The sequence below is a fragment of the Phalacrocorax aristotelis genome, chromosome 8 (assembly GCF_949628215.1).
Source record: "Phalacrocorax aristotelis chromosome 8, bGulAri2.1, whole genome shotgun sequence".
NCBI classification, from domain to species: Eukaryota; Metazoa; Chordata; class Aves; order Suliformes; family Phalacrocoracidae; genus Phalacrocorax; species Phalacrocorax aristotelis.
In genome coordinates, this window is record NC_134283.1 from 102,084 (window position 1) to 120,698 (window position 18,615).

Sequence of the window (18,615 nt, forward strand, 5' to 3'; positions counted from 1 at the left end):
CCAGGACTCACCGCGACTCTCGCTCTCAGCGCTGCTGGCACAATTTAGCCGTTCAGATGCTTCTTTCCCCTCCTCTCCTCCCTGCCTCTTCTGCAGCTCCAGACTCTAGGCCGTCCTCCACCTAAAGAGGATACATGGGTGTCTTACCGCTCTTACGAGATGAGGCTTCCTAGGCACGTAGCCTAGCTCGCTCGTGCCAGAGCTGGGGGCAGGCGCACGGGGCAAGGGGGGCCAGGGGAGGCTGAGGGGGAGCTCTGGTGAGCTGGGGAGTCGGCCACCTTCTGTGCCCTGGGCAGGGGGAAGGGGTCATCATCCTCCTCCTCCTTTCGCTCTTCCCTTCTATCAGCTCCCGGGTAACTCCTGGGGCTGCCCTCACCCGCTCACCTTTAGCATACCAGAAGCCTGCCTCGGCGGGTCGTTTGAAGCTTCCCATCCCACCAGCCCCAGTAGTGCAGGCACACAAGGAGACACCCCTGCACCCACCAAAGGCGCTCGCTCACCTCGCCGGCAGCCCTAGGCCTCACCCGACACAGGGAATCGTGTCCGACACCACCACGCTGCAGCAGGAGCGGAGGAGGCCTTTCCTTACCAGGAAGCAGCAACGAGCACGGCGGCATCACCTCGCAGGCACCGCAGCATCGCAGGGCTGTTACCTGCGGAGAGAGCAATGGGGATCACAGGGACGCCACCGCGCGTGCGCGGCTCCCGGGCTCAGTACCCAATTCTGGTCGCTGGGCAGCAGCATTATCTGAATTACTCTTCTCGATTAATACCATCCAGAAACCGTAACTTGGCTGCATCCACAGAGCTTCTATTCCTCTGCACCTTTCTCCCTCGCAGCCCCAGCAGCACCGTTCATTGCCTCTGCACCAAACAGCAAAGCGTCACGAGCATTTGTCCTTTCCTCTCGACTGCTTAAAAAAATCTGGTGCTTGCTACTGTCCATGCCACTGCCCCCCCCATGCCCGAGGGAGGAGAAGCAGCACAGCAAACCTGGGGAACAAGGTTGGGTTCCCCACCCCCGCAGAATAAGCCCCAGGAACTGCTTGTAGGCATGTGGCATCAGGGTTGTGATAGGGTTTTGTTTTGGTTTTCTTTTCTTCCCTGCCTTCTTTACATAATGTAATAATTGGGGTTGCTTTTCCAAACTACTGAGATCTGTGGGGACTTTTTGTGCTTTCACCCTACAAAAAATGGTCATTTTCACTTTCGGTTTTGTGCATGAGAATGGTTGGTGGGTGCTTTTAGGTGGTTGTTCCTTCCCCACCACCACCCTTTTTTTCCTTTCCAGCTGCACAAATCCAGCTGGAGTTGGCTTTCCCAGAAGCCCCAAGTTGTTTTCTTTCCACCAGAATTCTTTCTGTTTTTTCACCCCCCATTGCAGACCCAGAGTCGGGGGTTTGAGGTATTTTTGTGCCCAGGCAGCAGCTCCCAGGCTGCATAAGCAGCCCCACAGGGGGAAGTCCCCGTTTGAGGGAATCGGCCCCAAACTGGGATGGGAAAGTGAAGAGAAGGAGAAAAAACCCTGAATAACCTGAAAAAGAACACCTACTCCAGCCCACCAAGCACCGGTCACCTTGCCTGACTCACCTCCAGGGCCCAGATCACACTCGGCTCATCGCTTAGCACCCTCGGATCACAAAAAAAAAAAAATAGTAAAACCCATAATGGAGCCCTATAGCCATCAGTCACATCTTCCCTCCAGTACTACACAGACTCACCTTCTTACAGCACTCCCCTGGGCTCTCCTCCGTTGCCCTGCACGACTCATCCGTCTGCACCTGGAAAAACAGTGTTACTGAACAAGTCACCTGGAGGCACAGCAACAGCTTAACCATTCCGCAGCTCTTGTGCCCACGTAGGAATACCGTCTAGAGCCCAACTACAGCCTGCCGTTAAAGGAAATGCATTAAATCAAACGTTAAGCCCTCGCACATACAAGCCGGAACAGCAAAAACACGGCACGCTCGCGCACCCAGGGCGCAGCCCGACGGAGGTCCACGCGCACCTCGCCGTTTTGATGCAGAGCCACCTAGCATCCCTGCGAGCACAGCTGCAGGTGCAACAGCAGTTTCACCTACACCCATCTCCGCGCGCAGCGCTTCTGAAGCTTTAAACTGAAAGCCCTACCTTGAAGCTTGGCCACACTAGAAGCGAGCCATAGCTAGGACTCCACAGAAACACAGCAACACAAATTGCACACCCACAGCGGCGACAGCTTCGCAGCTATTCAGACCAGGAACAACAGAGAAAAGTAAAACAGCTTCATCACCCGCACAGGAAAAGCAGCAGACGGAGACAAAGGGTCAGCATTCATAGCCCTTACAGAAGACAGGCATTCTCTCTCCTTCCATTCCTAAACCCATCCCCACTTAGGTCTAAATATCGCAGCCCTGCTGTGGCAATATCGAGAGCGGGGAACAAGAGCCCTGCCGCCGGCCGTTTGTGCGGCAGGACACAAAAACAGAGGGACACGTTTTGCCACACACAACCCTGAATCTCCTGAAAATTTATGTTTACTAAAAATAGCCATTGGGAACATATTCCCAAAAACATTCGGCAATGAAACTTTTATGTGTTTGACACCCGCACATTTTCTGGGAACTTGCTATTTGCTTCCTGGTTTTGCTGGTCTTCCCTCAGAAATTCTACCTGCAGCCAAGTTATTCCCACCCTCCCGACCGGTTCAAGCATTCACCTTCCTTGTATTACCAGCACATTGACACAGGGGAGGAACTTAACTGCTCTTCTAAAACTATCCAAATGACAATTACAGCCCTGAAAGAGGAGTGGAAGAGAAGAAAAGGAGAGATCAGGCAGCAAAAATGCTCTGCAGGCTGCTGCCAGCCAACACTGCACTCTTTTGTTAAAGCCACCCCGCCCCCCCAAATGCAAACAAAAAAACCCCATGACTTCGTGGAGTGCATTTTTTTTTTTTTTCTTTTCAGCAGTCCTTTTGGAGCTCATCCCTGTCTCAGCATCTTGTCTTGTCACAGCATAAAGTGCAGATGATCTGTATCCCGATGCCATTTGCATGGGATGAATACATTTTCAGAAATAGACCCGATCCGTGAGACTCCTGTCACCTTTGTGGTTTTAATAATCGTAACTCAATTTTATCAACTGACACACTTGTGAGAACTAATTAACTTTGAAACTTAGCCTCTCCTTGGGGAAGAAACGTGTTAGACACCAAATGAAACTGATTCAGAGCTCCGAAGCACGATGGAGCCGATAGAGCTGTTGTGACTTAGTTTGTATGATTAATTAATTGGTTAATAACTATCCTAAGCAGCACAGAAAGAAGAGCTGGACCCAAAGAGGGTACGCTGCGCTGGATCCAAAAAGCACCCTTCCTCCAGGGACCCGCCTCAGGTGGCGAGTTCGCTCTGGTTCATGCTGGCCTCCCGAACTTCGGGGTCCAATGTGACCGGACCCCCACCTCCGGGGAGGGTCCTCGTACCCTGCCCAACCCCTGCTTTCCCCTGCAGCCCCCAATGCCCCCACCCCACCCCAACCCACCAGCCTGCACAAGCAGCCAAACAGGCTTCTGCTTTTGGCCCCCAAACCAGCTCACTTTGGGACCGTTTCTCAGCCAAAGAGCCCAGCTGCTGAGCCTGTTCTCAAGTCCCAAAAATGCAGCACTTGACCTCTGCTCCTCAGCCCAAAACCACACGACTTAGTCCCCTCGCTCAGGCCCTCAAAACGCACAACTCGATCTGTTTCGGGGCCCCGGCGTCAGCCACAGGAGCCTGGTCTCCAGGCCCAGGAACAGAAGAGCTGTGCTCTCCCCGTTCAGGGACCAAACCAGCTGAGCCTGGCTGCATCCCGGCCCCCTCCGCAGTCCCCACGGGCAACGCTCAGGGCCGCGGAGAGCGCAGACACCCCACAGCCCTGCACCCCCACGGCCCACGCGGGCACTGTCGGGGAGGCCTTGGGAACTGAACTGCACGGGCCCGACCCCGCACCCCGGCGGGGCAGCCCAGCACCGGCCCGGCAGCGCTTTCTTCCTGCTCTCGCAGGCCTCGTTTCCCCGGCATCGCCGGGCCCGCACCCCAACCCCACAGGGGGCCCGGCCCAGCCCGCCTCCAGCAAACCGCGGCGGCAGCAGCCGGGGTCCTTGCCTGCCTCGCGGGCAAGGGGGGACCCGCCCGGCACCACAGGAGCCCCCGCCGGGGTCGCCGCCGCCACCCGACCCCCAACGAGGAGCAGCCGAGAGCCGGGTGGGGCTGCCCCTACTTCCCCACGGCCGGGCACGGGCTCGGCCCCAAAACCCAACCACCGACCCACGACAGCGCTCGGCCCGGGGCTACTGCTGCCCGCAACCCCCCCCACGGGGACTCCGCGGACCGGGAGACCCCACAGCCGAAACCCACCGACCCACAGCGCGCCCGGCCACGCGGCTCCTCACCTGCCCCCCGGCGCGGCTCCGGCTGCCCCACGGCCCGGCACGGAGCCGAACCCGGCCACCGGACCATCCGCCGCCCCCCCACCCACCCCCCCCGGCGCTCCGGGACGGTTCTCATCCCTTTTCGCTCTGACGCCTCGAGCCGAGCCGGCCCCGCTCCTCCGAGCTACCGGCGGTGCCCGCTCTGCTGCTCGGGGGCCGGGCCCTGTTCTCGCCCAGCCGCGAGAAGCCGCCCCGGGGTCTCCTCGGTGCGTCCAGCCGCGTGCCGTGCCGGAGCGGGGAGAGCCGGGTACGAGCACGGAGCCCTGGGGCAGGGGTTGCCCCAGTGCCGCCGACTGTGTGGGGGTCTGTAGTCCCCCCCCGCCCCACGCGGGGGGCGCACACACGGTACACCCGCGGGCAGGGGCATCCCCGGGGAGCCGTGCGGCCGGGCTGTGCCATAGGAGGGAAAGGTGATGTTGGTTTCCCATTTTCCCCGCAGACCGATCCTCCCCCCCTCCCCGGTACTGAGTCGCCCCCCCCCCCCCCCCCGCCCACCCCTTCCCGCGCGTTACAGCCCGCGAAAAAGCTTTTAACAACCCGATCGACAACACTCCCTTTATCCCTCTTCCAGCAGCAGCAGCGAGAGATTAAGCCAACTGCAGCAGAGAGGAAGAAGGCAAGGAGAGCCTTTTCAAGCAAGGGCAGGACAAAAATGCACGGGGTGGACAGGCACAGGAGAGGCTGCATTATCTGGAAAGCACAACACCTACCCAAGGGCAGAAAATAAGGAACGAATCGTTTCCAAGGAGCTGCAGCAGACGAATCACCTTTTCCTTTATTGCTCTCCTGCCCTTTGTTATCCAAAGCGATAGGCTTCACCACCGGGCAGAAAATATCTGCCTAGATTTACACGGACAACCAGAAACAATCAAGGCACCCAGGAAAAAGTTCACAGCAGAGGTATAACACATCAGCAGCTAAAGCATTTGTTACGCAGGCACAACTAGGCACTAAACAAAGGCTTTCCAACACTGGAGGTCTAGAACAGGTAGACATTAGCACAGAAGCACAAGGGGCTCTGTCACCCTGCACAAATCTCCCCGTGCCTACACACGCACACGTTCAGAAGTTATTTATCAGAAAACGCCCAACTAGGCCATTTGCCACAGTCACCAGACTCACGACGTGATAACACGACATGACACACGAGGTGGGCTCAGAGTTTTAAGGCAAAAATACCTCCCCCGCCCCCCACCCGAGATCTTTCAGGCTCCACACCTGCCATCTCCCCGCACCAAACCTACCCGGCCAAAGGGCTTCAGGTGGCCCAAAACAGAGTACACAGAAAATAGATGGGGAAAGCCCAACATTGTGCAAAAGCGAACGATGCCCGACCAGGGCTTCTCTGCGGGGCCCGGGCCCGGCGCGGAGCCGCCCCCCCACCCCGGCCCGGGGTCGGGCTCGGGCCCGGCGCGGAGCCGCCCCCCCACCCCGGCCCGGGGTCGGGCTCGGGCCCGGCGCGGAGCCGCCCCCCCCACCCCGGCCCGGGGTCGGGCTCGGGCCCGGCGCGGAGCCGCCCCCCCACCCCGGCCCGGGGTCGGGCCCGGGCCCGGCGCGGAGCCGCCCCCCCACCCCGGCCCGGGGTCGGGCCCGGGCCCGGCGCGGAGCCGCCCCCCCACCCCGGCCCGGGGTCGGGCCCGGGCCCGGCGCGGAGCCGCCCCCCCACCCCGGCCCGGGGTCGGGCCCGGGCCCGGCGCGGAGCCGCCCCCCCACCCCGGCCCGGGGTCGGGCCCGGGCCCGGCGCGGAGCCGCCCCCCCCACCCCGGCCCGGGGTCGGGCCCGGGCCCGGCGCGGAGCCGCCCCCCCCACCCCGGCCCGGGGTCGGGCCCGGGCCCGGCGCGGAGCCGCCCCCCCACCCCGGCCCGGGGTCGGGCCCGGGCCCGGCGCGGAGCCGCCCCCCCACCCCGGCCCGGGGTCGGGCCCGGGCCCGGCGCGGAGCCGCCCCCCCCACCCCGGCCCGGGGTCGGGCCCGGGCCCGGCGCGGAGCCGCCCCCCCACCCCGGCCCGGGGTCGGGCCCGGGCCCGGCGCGGAGCCGCCCCCCCACCCCGGCCCGGGGTCGGGCTCGGGCCGGGGCCCGGGCCCGGCGCGGAGCCGCCCCCCCGCCCCGGCCCGGGGTCGGGCTCGGGCCGGGGCCCGGGGTCGGCGCGGAGCCGCCCCCCCGCCCCGGCCCGGGGTCGGGCTCGGGCCGGGGCCCGGGGTCGGCGCGGAGCCGCCCCCCCGCCCCGGCCCGGGGTCGGGCTCGGGCCGGGGCCCGGGGTCGGCGCGGAGCCGCCCCCCCGCCCCGGCCCGGGGTCGGGCTCGGGCCGGGGCCCGGGGTCGGCGCGGAGCCGCCCCCCCCGCCCCGGCCCGGGCTCGGGCTCGGGCCGGGGCCCGGGGTCGGCGCGGAGCCGCCCCCCCCGCCCCGGCCCGGGGTCGGGCTCGGGCCGGGGCCCGGGGTCGGCGCGGAGCCGCCCCCCCACCCCGGCCCGGGGTCGGGCTCGGGCCGGGGCCCGGGGTCGGCGCGGAGCCGCCCCCCCACCCCGGCCCGGGGTCGGGCTCGGCCCGGGGCCCGGGGTCGGCGCGGAGCCGCCCCCCCCACCCCGGCCCGGGGTCGGGCTCGGGCCGGGGCCCGGGGTCGGCGCGGAGCCGCCCCCCCCACCCCGGCCCGGGGTCGGGCTCGGCCCGGGGCCCGGGGTCGGCGCGGAGCCGCCCCCCCACCCCGGCCCGGGGTCGGGCTCGGCCCGGGGCCCGGGGTCGGCGCGGAGCCGCCCCCCCACCCCGGCCCGGGGTCGGGCTCGGCCCGGGGCCCGGGGTCGGCGCGGAGCCGCCCCCCCACCCCGGCCCGGGGTCGGGCTCGGCCCGGGGCCCGGGGTCGGCGCGGAGCCGCCCCCCCACCCCGGCCCGGGGTCGGGCTCGGCGCGGAGACCCCACCCCCCCACCCCCCCCGGCCCGGCCCGGGGTCGGGCCCGGCACGGAGACCCACCCCCCCACCCCCCCCGGCCCGGCCCGGGGTCGGGCCCGGCACGGAGACCCACCCCCCCACCCCGGCCCGGCCCGGGGTCGGGCCCCGCACGGAGACCGCCCCACCCCACCCCGGCCCGGGGTCGGGCCCCGCACGGAGACCCCCCCACCCACCCCGGCCCGGGGTCGGGCCCGCACGGAGCCTCCACCGCTGCCCGAACTCACCCACCAGCGCTCTCCGGCCCCTGGCCACGGCCGCGCTGCTCTCCCAGGCGGCTGCCGCAGGCGAGGGTCGGGCGCTGCCAGGCCTCCAGGAGTCCCGAGGAGCTGGCGGCCACCGCAGGGGATGGCTGCCTGCGGCCGGACTGCCGCGGCGCTCCCCGCCCAGGTCCGAGCAGTCTCCGCCGGCCACGGGCTTCCCACGCCGGGCCGCAGAGGGGCCCCGGCACCGCAAAGAGACACCTCGCGACCCGGCCGCCCCACGCACCCCTCCCACCTCCGCTCCGCCGCGCCGCGCCACCGGAAGCCCGAGCTCCGCGGGGCGGCCCTTAGAGGGCGGCCGGAAGGACCGGCCCCCACCGGCCCCTCCCCCGCGCCGGACCGCCCCCGCGCCCAGCCGTTGAGCGCCAGCGCCCCCTGCTGGCCGGGCCGCGCTCAGCTCGCGAGGGCGCCGTGGGCCGGGCGGGGCGGGACGCGCCGGCTCGGGGCCAGCTCGTTTCGGGGCGGGCGAGCGAGCGAGCAACCCCTGCGGGCCCCGGTCACGGCCGGGCAGAGCCGCGCGCCCTCCGAGAGCGGCTGAACGGGGCTGCCCCTCGTGACACATACCGAGCCGTCCGCGACGGGAGCGAGCAGGTGAGGAAGGGGCCGGCGGCCGCGGGGCCCTGGCCGCAGGCACGGGGTGGGCTGGGGCCCGTGGGGCCGCCCTGCTGGGTCACTGCCCTGCGCCGCACCGCGCTGGGGGCTGGGGCCCGACCGGCGCCGGGGGACCGGGGGCAGCCACGAGCAGAGGGCCTGAGCTTATCCACGGCCTGCAGAACACCCCGAAGCGTGAGACGCTGCAAGGCCAAGGTGGTCCTTGGCAATGGGGGGGCGCCTGGGCTCGGCCTCCGCCTTACCCGTCCTGGGTCTGCGTGGCGTTCCAGGGGAATGGTGTTTTGCTTGTGCGGAAGGTGGGCTGGCCGTTCGGCCGTGCCGCGGCCGTTACCGATGCTGCCAAAGGCGCTCGCACGCTCTGGCCCATTACTGCTGTGGTACCGCGCTGTAGCAGAAAGAAGAGGCGTTGTGTTTTCTCACAAAAAGCCTCCTATGGTCAGCTGAAGAAATAACCTCCTTCCGTGGCACTGACTCTTTTCGTACAGTCCATAGCCGGCTTTCGGCTTTTGTCTTTACAGCATTCAGTTTGCTTTCTGCCAAGCTTTCTACCTGCTGTGAAACATTTGGATGGTTTTTTCTTGTTGGTTTTTTTTTCCCCTACTTGCTCCACAACTCCCACACCAACCACCCAGCGCAGCTCGCCTTTCAGCCCCCAGACCGAGGAGCCTTGCCCTGGGACGGCCCTTACATGTCAGCAGAGTTGTTCCAGCTCTCACCCTGTCCCTACCCAGCTGAGGATGTCTGTGTCCGTGGGAGACACCCAGAAACTCCCCCTGCTGCGTGGCAGTCCCCTGCCCCGTCAGTGAAAACTGCGGCAATATCGGCTAAGTTTAAAAGCGTCGGCAGGAGGTGCAGAATATGTAAATAAAGTGGCGGTTGGCTGCCGGGTATGGGTACAATATAAATACATTTTGTTTACAGGCCTTCGTGCCTATTCGGCGTTGAACGGCACCGCAGCCCACCCACCCCGGGGCTCGGAGAAGGGTCTCTCCAAGGGCACAACCTAAGACAGTGCAGGAAGCCCAGCTGCCACGCTCCCAGTCGCTACGGGACGCTTGCTTACAGTTACACCGACGAGGGTACGGATGAGGCTGGAACTAGCAGAAATGCTGACTCTTCTGGCCTTTTATTTGTGGAAGGTACAGCGCGCGAGACTCGGCGGCTCACAGGAGAAGCGTGCAGTGCTGCCGGACTCTCATTCTCAGCTCACGTACTACTGCCAAAGCTCCTGCCCTGTGCTGTGCCAGATGCCGGCTGGCGTGAGCACCTGGGCTCCTGAGGGACCCCCTTGTCCTGAGAGCCAGAAGTACTCACTTCCCTTTGCATGAGGCCTGTAGGAGATATACCCTGCAATTTTAAAAATCTGTATCAAATGTGGCAGACTCAAAAGAGGGCATTTTTAAAAAGGCAGGTTTGTTTTCTTTTTTAACTTTACCATCTACAGCCTAGCAAAGAGCTCCCTTTCAGTGTCAGTCACTTGGCTTTCTCCCCTAGTGATGAGGTCCCAGCCTCCCAGTGAGATCTCGCTGGAGATATTCTCAGTTTCCCTCGAGTACGTGGCTGCCCTGGCCCGAGGCCAGCAAAGAAGCTGACTTTGCCCGTGCCCGAATCAGCAACACGTCCAGCAGGCGACTTGCAGAGCCCAGGGAACCCTCGTAAAGAGGTTTGGGGGTGGGCCGCGCCACATCTGTGGCATCGGCCGTGGGAAAGGACCGGCGCAGTAAAACAGGTGGGTGAAACCGCGGTCCGCGCCAATACGTGCTGCTGCCTGGGGCATCGCTTTGCTGCGGGTCAAGTCAGATGCTCTCTGTAAGAGTCAGTCAGAGTAAAGGCAGTAGATGATTTTTTTTCTGCTCGTTTTAACAAAGGCTGGACGGAGCCCATAGAGGAAGGCACTACGCGTCTTGCTGGGTTTGTTTCCCTGCCTTCTCGTAAGCTGTCGCGGAAACTTGCACGAGCAAAGCCTGTGCAAGCTGATGACAGCCACACACGGTTGAAGAGGGAGCAGACGGTGAGAGCAGAGGTACGCGCTCAGGCTGTGCGCTGGAAGCTAATGCTAATGCTGCAAAATAAAGAGTGGATTTTCTTTTTTGGGTTTAGGTGAGCGCTAAACATTACATGTGCGCGTGTGTGTGTGTCTCTCGCAGGTTTTTGTCATACACCCCACCCTCCCACCCCAAAAAAAAAACCACCCACACATGCCACGCGTTAAACAGTGGTTTTCCATTGTACTTAGACGTGCTTACATAGGTGTGTTGGTTTGTTATTTTTTTTAATGCAGAAACAGCAATACGATAGATTTAATACAGCTAGCAATTAGATGGGTGTAGCTTTAGAGCGTCGGCTGTTTACAAAGCAACTGCACACCTTCTTTAACTCACAGTTTAAACAAATAAACTTGCAGTGCATCACACGTGCTTTGTACAGTCACGTTCCACACAGCAGGTCAGATGCTTCACCCTGCCTTGTCCTTGTTCCCCCGACTCCGACGGGACCGCCAAGGCCATCCTGGGGACAGCGCCACTTTCTAGCAGCTGGGTTGCTTGCCTGGACGCCCCACAGACAAACAATCATTTCCCCACTGAACCTCTTCTCAAATATTTTCCTACCCCTGCAGGCCCCACGTCCTTTGGTTCATATTTCCTTTTTTCCGGGCTTTATGCACAGGACCGATGATTTCCAGAAACAGAAACAGAGGCTGATTCAGTCCAGGCTAAACATTCTCTGACCTAAACCAAACTGCCTTCGAAGAGATAGCTGTACTGTAGGCACCACCTCGGGAACAGAAGTTGCCCTGTCATAAAAAAAAAAAAAAAAAAAAAAGGAAGGAAAACAAGGCATTTCAGGCTGAGGAGGCTGAACGGTGTGCTGGGGGCGGTGGGGGGTTGGAAAGAAACAGTTCAGACGATTAGAGCGAGCTTAGCGTTGCAAAGCGTGCCATTATTTTTAATTTGGCAGTCAGAAGAAAATAGATTCTGACACTGATTTCCTGTGTGCTGCGGGAGTTCTCTCCTCAGCATTCCTGTGCACCATTTTACTTTTGTGTCCCGTCCGCTTCGCTTTTGCGCTGTAGCCTCTCCGGTTCTAGCTACGCTTCCCACCACCCCCATTACTCTTTGACAAGCCCAGCTCTCACTGTGCTTCTCTTCCCGTATGCGCGTGCAGGGAAAAGCCCGCGCGTCTGCCACTACAGGACACGCTCTGGGAGGCAGGAGAGATGACGACGCTCCCTGACAGAGGACACAGCTGAGGGGCAGTCCGCCGGGGCTGGGGAGATGGCAGCACCTTCCCTCAGCTGCCCCATCCGAGCACGGGTGCAGGTGAGCACTGAGGAGAGACAAGCAGGCAGGAGCCGCAGAGCGAGACAGAAAATAAAATTCACGGGTGGGTGCTACTTATGTCTCATTTTTAGCGCAAGGGATGAATTCTCTGCACATTCTTGGAGCTGCCCCTTTGGGACTCACGGAGAAGAGGGAGGTTGGCCACGCGGTGCAGCCCAGCTCTGCTTCCCCTAAATAGTTTTACTGTTCAGGTGTTGCCCTAATCTGGCCGGTACCCCTGCAAAGAGTTTGGGATTTCTGCTGCCTCTCCGGGCCAGCCACAGACCCTGACTTCATCGCAGCGAATGACCCTGCACTCCTCAGAGCGGTTGCCGAGTCACATCCCGCTGCCTTCCCTGCAGAACTGGAGACCCTTTTTCAGCCCTTGCCCCCTCTTCTCTCAGCTCGTTGCCCATCCCTTTTTCAGGGCCAGCACCGATCCTGCCTCCAGCTCGCCCTGTCTCCACCTGCGAGCGCCCAACAGGAGCTAAATGTCTCCTCAACGATGCACGGAAGAGACGCGCAGGTAACCCAGCACAGACCCCCTGCAAACATCTTCTTTCCATTTTCTTTCCTCTCCTGACACGAAGAGATGACTTAGGAAAAGCGTACTGCTCACATTTCACCTGCACTGCTTCTACTTTCACTTTCGCTCTCCTGGGCAGTAATTAATAGCAGTGGTTGGGGAGGGCTGGGGCATTCCCCCAAAGCGGCTGCGGTTACATCCGGGCGGTTGTGGCACTCCATTAGCTTTGTAATTTTAAATCTAAATCTTCTGGAATTGTTAGTTCTAGTCAGGAATCACCCGCACCTGCAAATTTTCTTAATGCCTACGCTTGAACCCAGCCACTGTTTAACAGCTCACCTTTATTTCTCTTCATTTAAGAATCTAAAGCTTCGTTTACTGCTTGGGTTGCAAGCAGGAGCTGTCGCTGCCTCTGAACTTTCTAACAGCCCTGTTACCATTTCAGTATTACCCACTCCCAATTTAGCTTTCCAGTTCAATTTTCATTGTAGATCCTAAAACTTTCCTTATTTTGTTTCTGATCAGGAGTCATTAATGCCTGCAGTTGATTTAATAACGGCTGTATTTAGATTGAGCTATTAATGACTCGCAACTCTATTTATGGCATAAAAAAGGACTGCCTTTATTTTTTTTTAATTACAGATTAGGAATAATGACTGCCTGGTTTGTTCAGTAATAGCTGCGATTAAATTTAGTCACGACTCATCCCTAAATAATATGTGTTTATTTGCACTCTAACAATTTAACCTTCCCCTTACTGGTCAGGGGCACCGACAAGTGCCCGTGCGTACCTCCGCTCCCCCTGCGCCGGCTCCCCAGGGAACAGCCTCTTACCCTGTCCAGAGTCTGCAGCGGCCTGTTGTCGTCCCAGCTCCTCGCCCTCGAGCGGCGGATCCGCTGCTGCCCAGAGGGGACGGAAATGTGCGGGGTAAAGCTCTCCGGGCTGCCTGCGTCCCGTGCGGAGGCGGTGAGCTCAGCAGCCTGTACGCTGTTGGGGCCGAGCCAACAGCCTGAGGAGGAGTCGCAGGGCGTAGCTGTTTCTGCAACAACCACGCTTTCCTGCCTGGCTGGACAAGAAAGTGGGGCCTGCGGGGGCCTGGAGAGGCAGCATCGCTGTAGGTTGTGCCACGGCTGTTGAGAGGCCAAGGCAACACCTGAAACAGTGAACGGCGCAACTAGTGAAAACCCCCAAGGTTCCGGGTTCAGGAAAGACAGGAATTGCAGCAGCACAATAAAATGATCTCACGAGGGGGAAAAAAACCCAGCAAAGCAAAAACCAAACCCCAAACAGAACACCACACCACTAAACCGTCTCACCGCCCCCTCAGCGCCCAAAACAGCATCCCAGGAGAAAAAAAAGCAAAGCAGGCCACAAGGGACCTTTCTAGTACAGATGCTGCCAAAGAGTGCCAAGCTCTGAAATCCTTACCTCAGGCAACGCCTCCGCTTCTCTAAACGCCAGAGCACGCCTGCCCGGGGAGCTGAGACAGCCCCAAAGCTGCGACCGCCCGAGGGAACACGGCAGCACCGACGCCAGAAGAGCCCAGGGGCAGCAAGAGCTGCCCGAGCCCAGGCTGGGGCTCTTCGACCCCCGGGCCCCGCCCCCGCCCTTCCCACAGCGCCCGCGAAAGGGGCGGGCCGAGCCCCCCGAGGGGTGAAGGCCCCGGGAGCCGTACGAGAGCCGCCTGAAGTTCCCGGCACGGGAGGGAGGGGGGAGAGAAAACACCCAAACCGAGCCCCCCGAGCAGAGCAAACACAGGCTCGGGCTGTTGCTGGGGGGCGGGGCCTGTCGCTAAGGGGAGAGAGCCGGCACCGCCCCCCGGGCCGTTGCCAGGGGGTGTGGCCTGTCATCACGAGGAGCTGCTGGTACCGCCCCCCCGGGCCGTTGCCAGGGGGTGGAGCCTGTCACTAAGGGGGTGTGTCCAAAGGGACGCTGGCAATGCCCCCGGAACCATCACCACGGGCAGGGCCTCTTGCTATGGAGGGTGGGGCCAGGCAGCACCAGCAACACCCCCAGGCTGTCACCAGGGGGTGGGACCTGTTGCTAACTGGGGGTGCTGGGGAGCACAGGAGCACGGCCCCACCCCGCTAGGCCCTCGCCAGGGGGCGGGGCCTGTCGCAAAGGTGGGTGGGGCCAGGTGGGTTCAGACATCAGACCGACCGACCGACCGACCGCCCATCGCCGGGGGCGGGGCCCGTTGCTAAGAGCGTGGCTAGGGGTGTCAGCACCACCCTCACCGGGCTATCGCAAGGGGTCAGGACCTGTCGCTAATGGCTGTGCCTACACGGTTCCGGCCCCCACGGTGCCGTCACCAGGTAGCGGGGGGGTGTGTGTGTGGGGGGGGGGGTGTGTGTGTGTCACTAAGTGGCGTGGAGAAGCAAGCGCGGCAAAATGTCGCTACAGCCCGTGCATGGCTGCTGGCTGCAGTACCGCAGTTAGGTCACACGGTGGCAGCAGCGAGCTAAAAGGTCGCCACTGCGCATGCGCGGCTGCCCACCTGCAGTACGACGGTTTGGGTGCTCGGTGGAAGTAGGGGGCAGAAAATAAAGCGCCACCGCGCATACGGAACTGCCTGGCTGCACTAACGGAATCTGCTTGCACGGTGGCAGCAGCGACCAGAGGAAAACTTCACCCTCGGGAACGGGCGGCTTCCCGTCTGCAGTAGCCGGTTTTGATCGGCCGGTGACAGCCGCGATCGGGTAAAGGGGCGGGTGGAAATCTCTACCAGCGCAGCGCAGCTCCCGCCTGCAGTCCCGGGGTTCGGTCGCTCCGTGGAAGCAGCGAGCAGAAAAAAAAAAGAGGTGGCCACTGCGCATGCGCGGCTGCCCACCCGCAGTACCGCAGCTTCATCGCACGGTGGCAGCAGAGAGCAAGAAGGCGCCACTGCGCATGGGCGGCCGCCCTCATGCAGTACCGCGGTTTGGTCGACCGGTGGCAGTAGAGAGCAGAAAAGGCGCCACTGCGCATGCGCGGCTGCCCACCTGCAGTACCGCAGCTTCGTCGCACGGTGGCAGCAGAGAGCAGAAAAAGGCGCCACTGCGCATGCGCGGCCGCTCTCATGCAGTACCGCAGGTTGGTCGCACGGTGGCAGCAGAGAGCGGAGAAGGCGCCACTGCGCATGCGCGGCTTCTCACCTGCAGTACCGCAGCTTCATCGCACGGTGGCAGCAGAGGGCAGAAAGAGGCGCCACTGCGCATGCGCGGCGTCTCACCTGCAGTACCGCAGCTTGATCGCACGGTGGCAGCAGAGGGCAGAAAAGGCGCCACTGCGCATGCGCGGCCGCCCTCATGCAGTACCGCAGTGTGGTCGCACGGTGGCAGCAGAGAGCAAAAAGGCGCCACTGCGCATGCGCGGCCGCCCACGTGCAGTACCGCGGTTTGATCGCTCGGTGGACGTAGGGGGCAGAAAAATAAAGCGCCACCGCGCCTACGGAACTGCCTGGCTGCACTAACGGAATCTGCTTGCACGGTGGCAGCAGCGACCAGCGGGAAAAAACCTCACCCTCGGGAACGGGCGGCTTCCCGTCTGCAGTAGCCGGTTTTGATCGATTGGTGACTGCCACGAGCGGGTAAAGGGGCGGGGGGGGAATCTCTACCAGGGCAGCGCAGCTCCCGCCTGCAGTACCGGAGATCGTTCGCTCGGTGGCAGCAGCGAGCAGAAAAAGAAAAGGTGGCCACTGCGCACGCGCAGCTGCCCACCTGCAGTACCGCAGTTTGATCACACGGTGGCAAGAGAGAGAGCAGAAAAGGCGCCACTGCGCACGCGCGGTCGCCCACCTGCAGTACCGCTGTGTGGTCGCACGGTGGCAGCAGAGAGCAAAAGGCGCCACTGCGCATGCGCGGCTGCCCACCTGCAGTACCGCGGTTGCATCGCACGGTGGCAGCAGCGAGCAGAAAAGGCGTCACTGCGCATGCGCGGCTGCCCACCTGCACTACGAAGGTTTGGTCGCACGGTGGCAGCAGAGAGCAGGAGAAGGCGCCACTGCGCAGGCGCGGCTGCCCACCTGCAGTACCGCGGTTGGATCGCACGGTGGCAGCAGAGAGCAGAAAGGCGCCACTGCGCAGGCGCGGCTGCCCACCTGCACTACGAAGGTTTGGGCGGTCGGTGGAAGCAGGGGCAGAAAGTAGAGCGCCACCATGGATACGGAACTGCCTGGCTGCAGTACCGGCATCTGCTTGCACGGTGGCAGCAGCGACCAGCGAAAAAAATTCACCCTCGGGAACGGGCGGCTGCCCGTCTGCAGTACCCGGTTTTGCGCGATCAGTGAGTGCCGCGAGCAGGGTAGCGCAGCTCCCCCCTGCTGTTCCGCGGTTCGGTCGCTCGGTGGCAGCAGCGAGCAGTGACACATCGTCGCCACTGCGCATGCGTCTGTTCCGAGTGCAGTACCGCACTTCGGCCGCACGGACAGACCACCGCCACTGCGCATGCGCGATTCCCGGCTGCCGTAGCACAGCACGGCGGCAGCGGCACGGTCTCCGTGACTCTTCTCTGGGGCAAGACCCGCGCCGGCTCTGGGTCACGTTCGCCGGGATAACGGAACTGTTACTGCGTGCGCAGAGCTCCTGTTTCTTTGCACCTTCCCCACTCACGCAGCCCCAGCAGTGTCAGTCGTTGCCTCCGCACCACCCAGCACCAAAGTGCCTCGAGCATTTTAGTCCTTCCGTCTCGACTGCTTTAAAAATCAGGTGGCCGTTACTGTCCTGCCTCCTGCCCCACTCACCCCCACCCCACGCCCTAGGGAGGAGAAGCAGCACAAACGACCTGGGGAGAAAGGTCCCCTTTCCCACCCCCCACCCCCCCCGGAGTAAACCCCATCAGTTGCTGTAGGCCTGCGGCATCAGGGCTGTGACAGGGAGAGCAGCAAGTCAACAGGTCCTAGAGGGTTAAAGAAGAAAATCCATCAGGGGAACACAGCTGCCCTTCTGAAGGCAGGCTGCCTGGGGTGAGGGGGGCAGCTGTGCGTCAGGGCACGGGGCAGCCAGGCAGACCAGGTGCCAGTGGCTGACCTGCAAAGGAGTTGTGCACTGCTGAGCCTTGGGCTTCGTTGGCTTGGCAGCGCTTCGCCTCGCCTCTGCACTGCCAGGACCCTGCTCTGCTCATCCTGCGTAAGCACAAGGCTTCAGCGAGCACACAACAGGAGGCCAGGGGAAGTGGGGGGGGGATGTCACCGGGGAAAAAAAGTCATGCGGGGGGGCCATTTCAGGGGAAAGCGTTTGGGAGGGCACAGACACACGCAGAGGGAGGGCGGGGGGAGGAGGCGGACACTGCCGGACAGGGGCATGTCTGGGCAGACACGCCATGGGGAACATGCATGGGGATGACTGACACCAGGGGGTCCCCCCAGGATAATCCACAACGGGCAACGCACCTGGGCTAACCTGCAGCAGATGATCCACTCCAGATAACTGACCCACTCCGGAGAATCCATTCCAGATAAGCCCCAGCAATGCCCCTCAAACTGCCGGTGTTTCACCCCAAATTTTCCCCGATTTAGGGTTTTCGGTGGGTTTATTTAGTTTTGGTGATTTCTGGTTGGATGGTTTGGCTTTTTTTGTTGTCGTTCGGGTTACTTTGGTTTTGTCCGTTTGGGTTTTTTTTTTTTTTTGCTTTTCCATAAGGTAAAAGTTGGGATTGCTTTTCCAAACAGTTCACTTCTGGGTTTTTTTCACCCTTTCCACAACACTGAAATTGGCAATTTTTTGCTTTTGTGCATGAGAATGGTTAGCGGGGTTCTGCCCCCCCACCCCCGCTTTTTTTTCCCCCCCTCCTTTCCAGCTGCACAAACCCAGCAGGAGTGGGCTTTCCCAAGAGCCCCGAATTGTTTTCTTTCCCCCAAACCTGTTTGGGGTTTTTCACCCCCCATTGCAGACCCAGACTCAGGGGCTTTGGAGTGTGTGTCTGCCCTGGCAGCAGCTCCCAGGCTGCCTACACAGCCCCAGAGGGGAAAGTCCCCATTTGGGGGAATCGGCCCCAAATCGGGATGGGAGAAGGAGAACGGGGAAGGGGCAGCATTTGAAAGCGCTTTTGTGCCTTCAGTTGATTGGGGGGTGGGGTGTGTGTCTAATTTTTAAGTCTTCTCTATAAACATCTCTATCAACATGGTTTCTTTGCGTTTTAAAACCTTACATAGCATAGACATTTGCACTATGTGTCTACTTACACATCCTTACAGAGTACATCTATATTTTATATATACTATCTATTTTACATTTACATACAATACATACATCTGTTTAGACTTAGCTATTATATTTACACTTACACCTATTTAGGCTATTTACACTTACACAGAATATCTCTTTACACATACCTGTTTAGACTTCCATATTAACACGTATATAAAACAGCTATTTAGACTAGCTATCTGCTTACTTACCCTTTGACACTTCAATCTTTTTCGACTTCTCTATTTAGACATCTACTTACAGTTATACCTCAGCTTATTTCACTCTATATAACCTCTATTTAGATTACACATCTACTTAGACTATGTAACACACACTA

At 61.3% G+C, this 18,615-nt stretch overlaps 2 long non-coding RNA genes across 4 annotated transcripts in view; both read right to left on the reverse strand.

Moving 5' to 3' along the window:
• LOC142060781 (uncharacterized) overlaps nt 1-7,915 on the reverse strand; it is a 30,592-nt gene extending 22,677 nt beyond the window's left edge. For 2 of the 3 annotated variants that reach the window (XR_012661919.1, XR_012661918.1), the window contains exons 1-4: nt 7,617-7,915; nt 1,722-1,781; nt 501-653; nt 12-121 (exon numbers count right to left, since the gene is read on the reverse strand). This is a non-coding gene — a long non-coding RNA (uncharacterized LOC142060781). The remainder of the gene's footprint in view (nt 1-11; nt 122-500; nt 654-1,721; nt 1,782-7,616) is intronic. The other variant, XR_012661920.1, reaches the window with a different exon arrangement.
• A 2,547-nt stretch (nt 7,916-10,462) lies between these two features.
• Nucleotides 10,463-14,437, reverse strand: LOC142060783 (uncharacterized). Its single transcript, XR_012661922.1, has 3 exons — nt 13,540-14,437; nt 12,945-13,264; nt 10,463-11,058 (listed from the first exon to the last, which is right to left on the reverse strand). It is a non-coding gene; the product is annotated as an uncharacterized LOC142060783 (long non-coding RNA).
• Nucleotides 14,438-18,615: the final 4,178 nt, after the last annotated feature.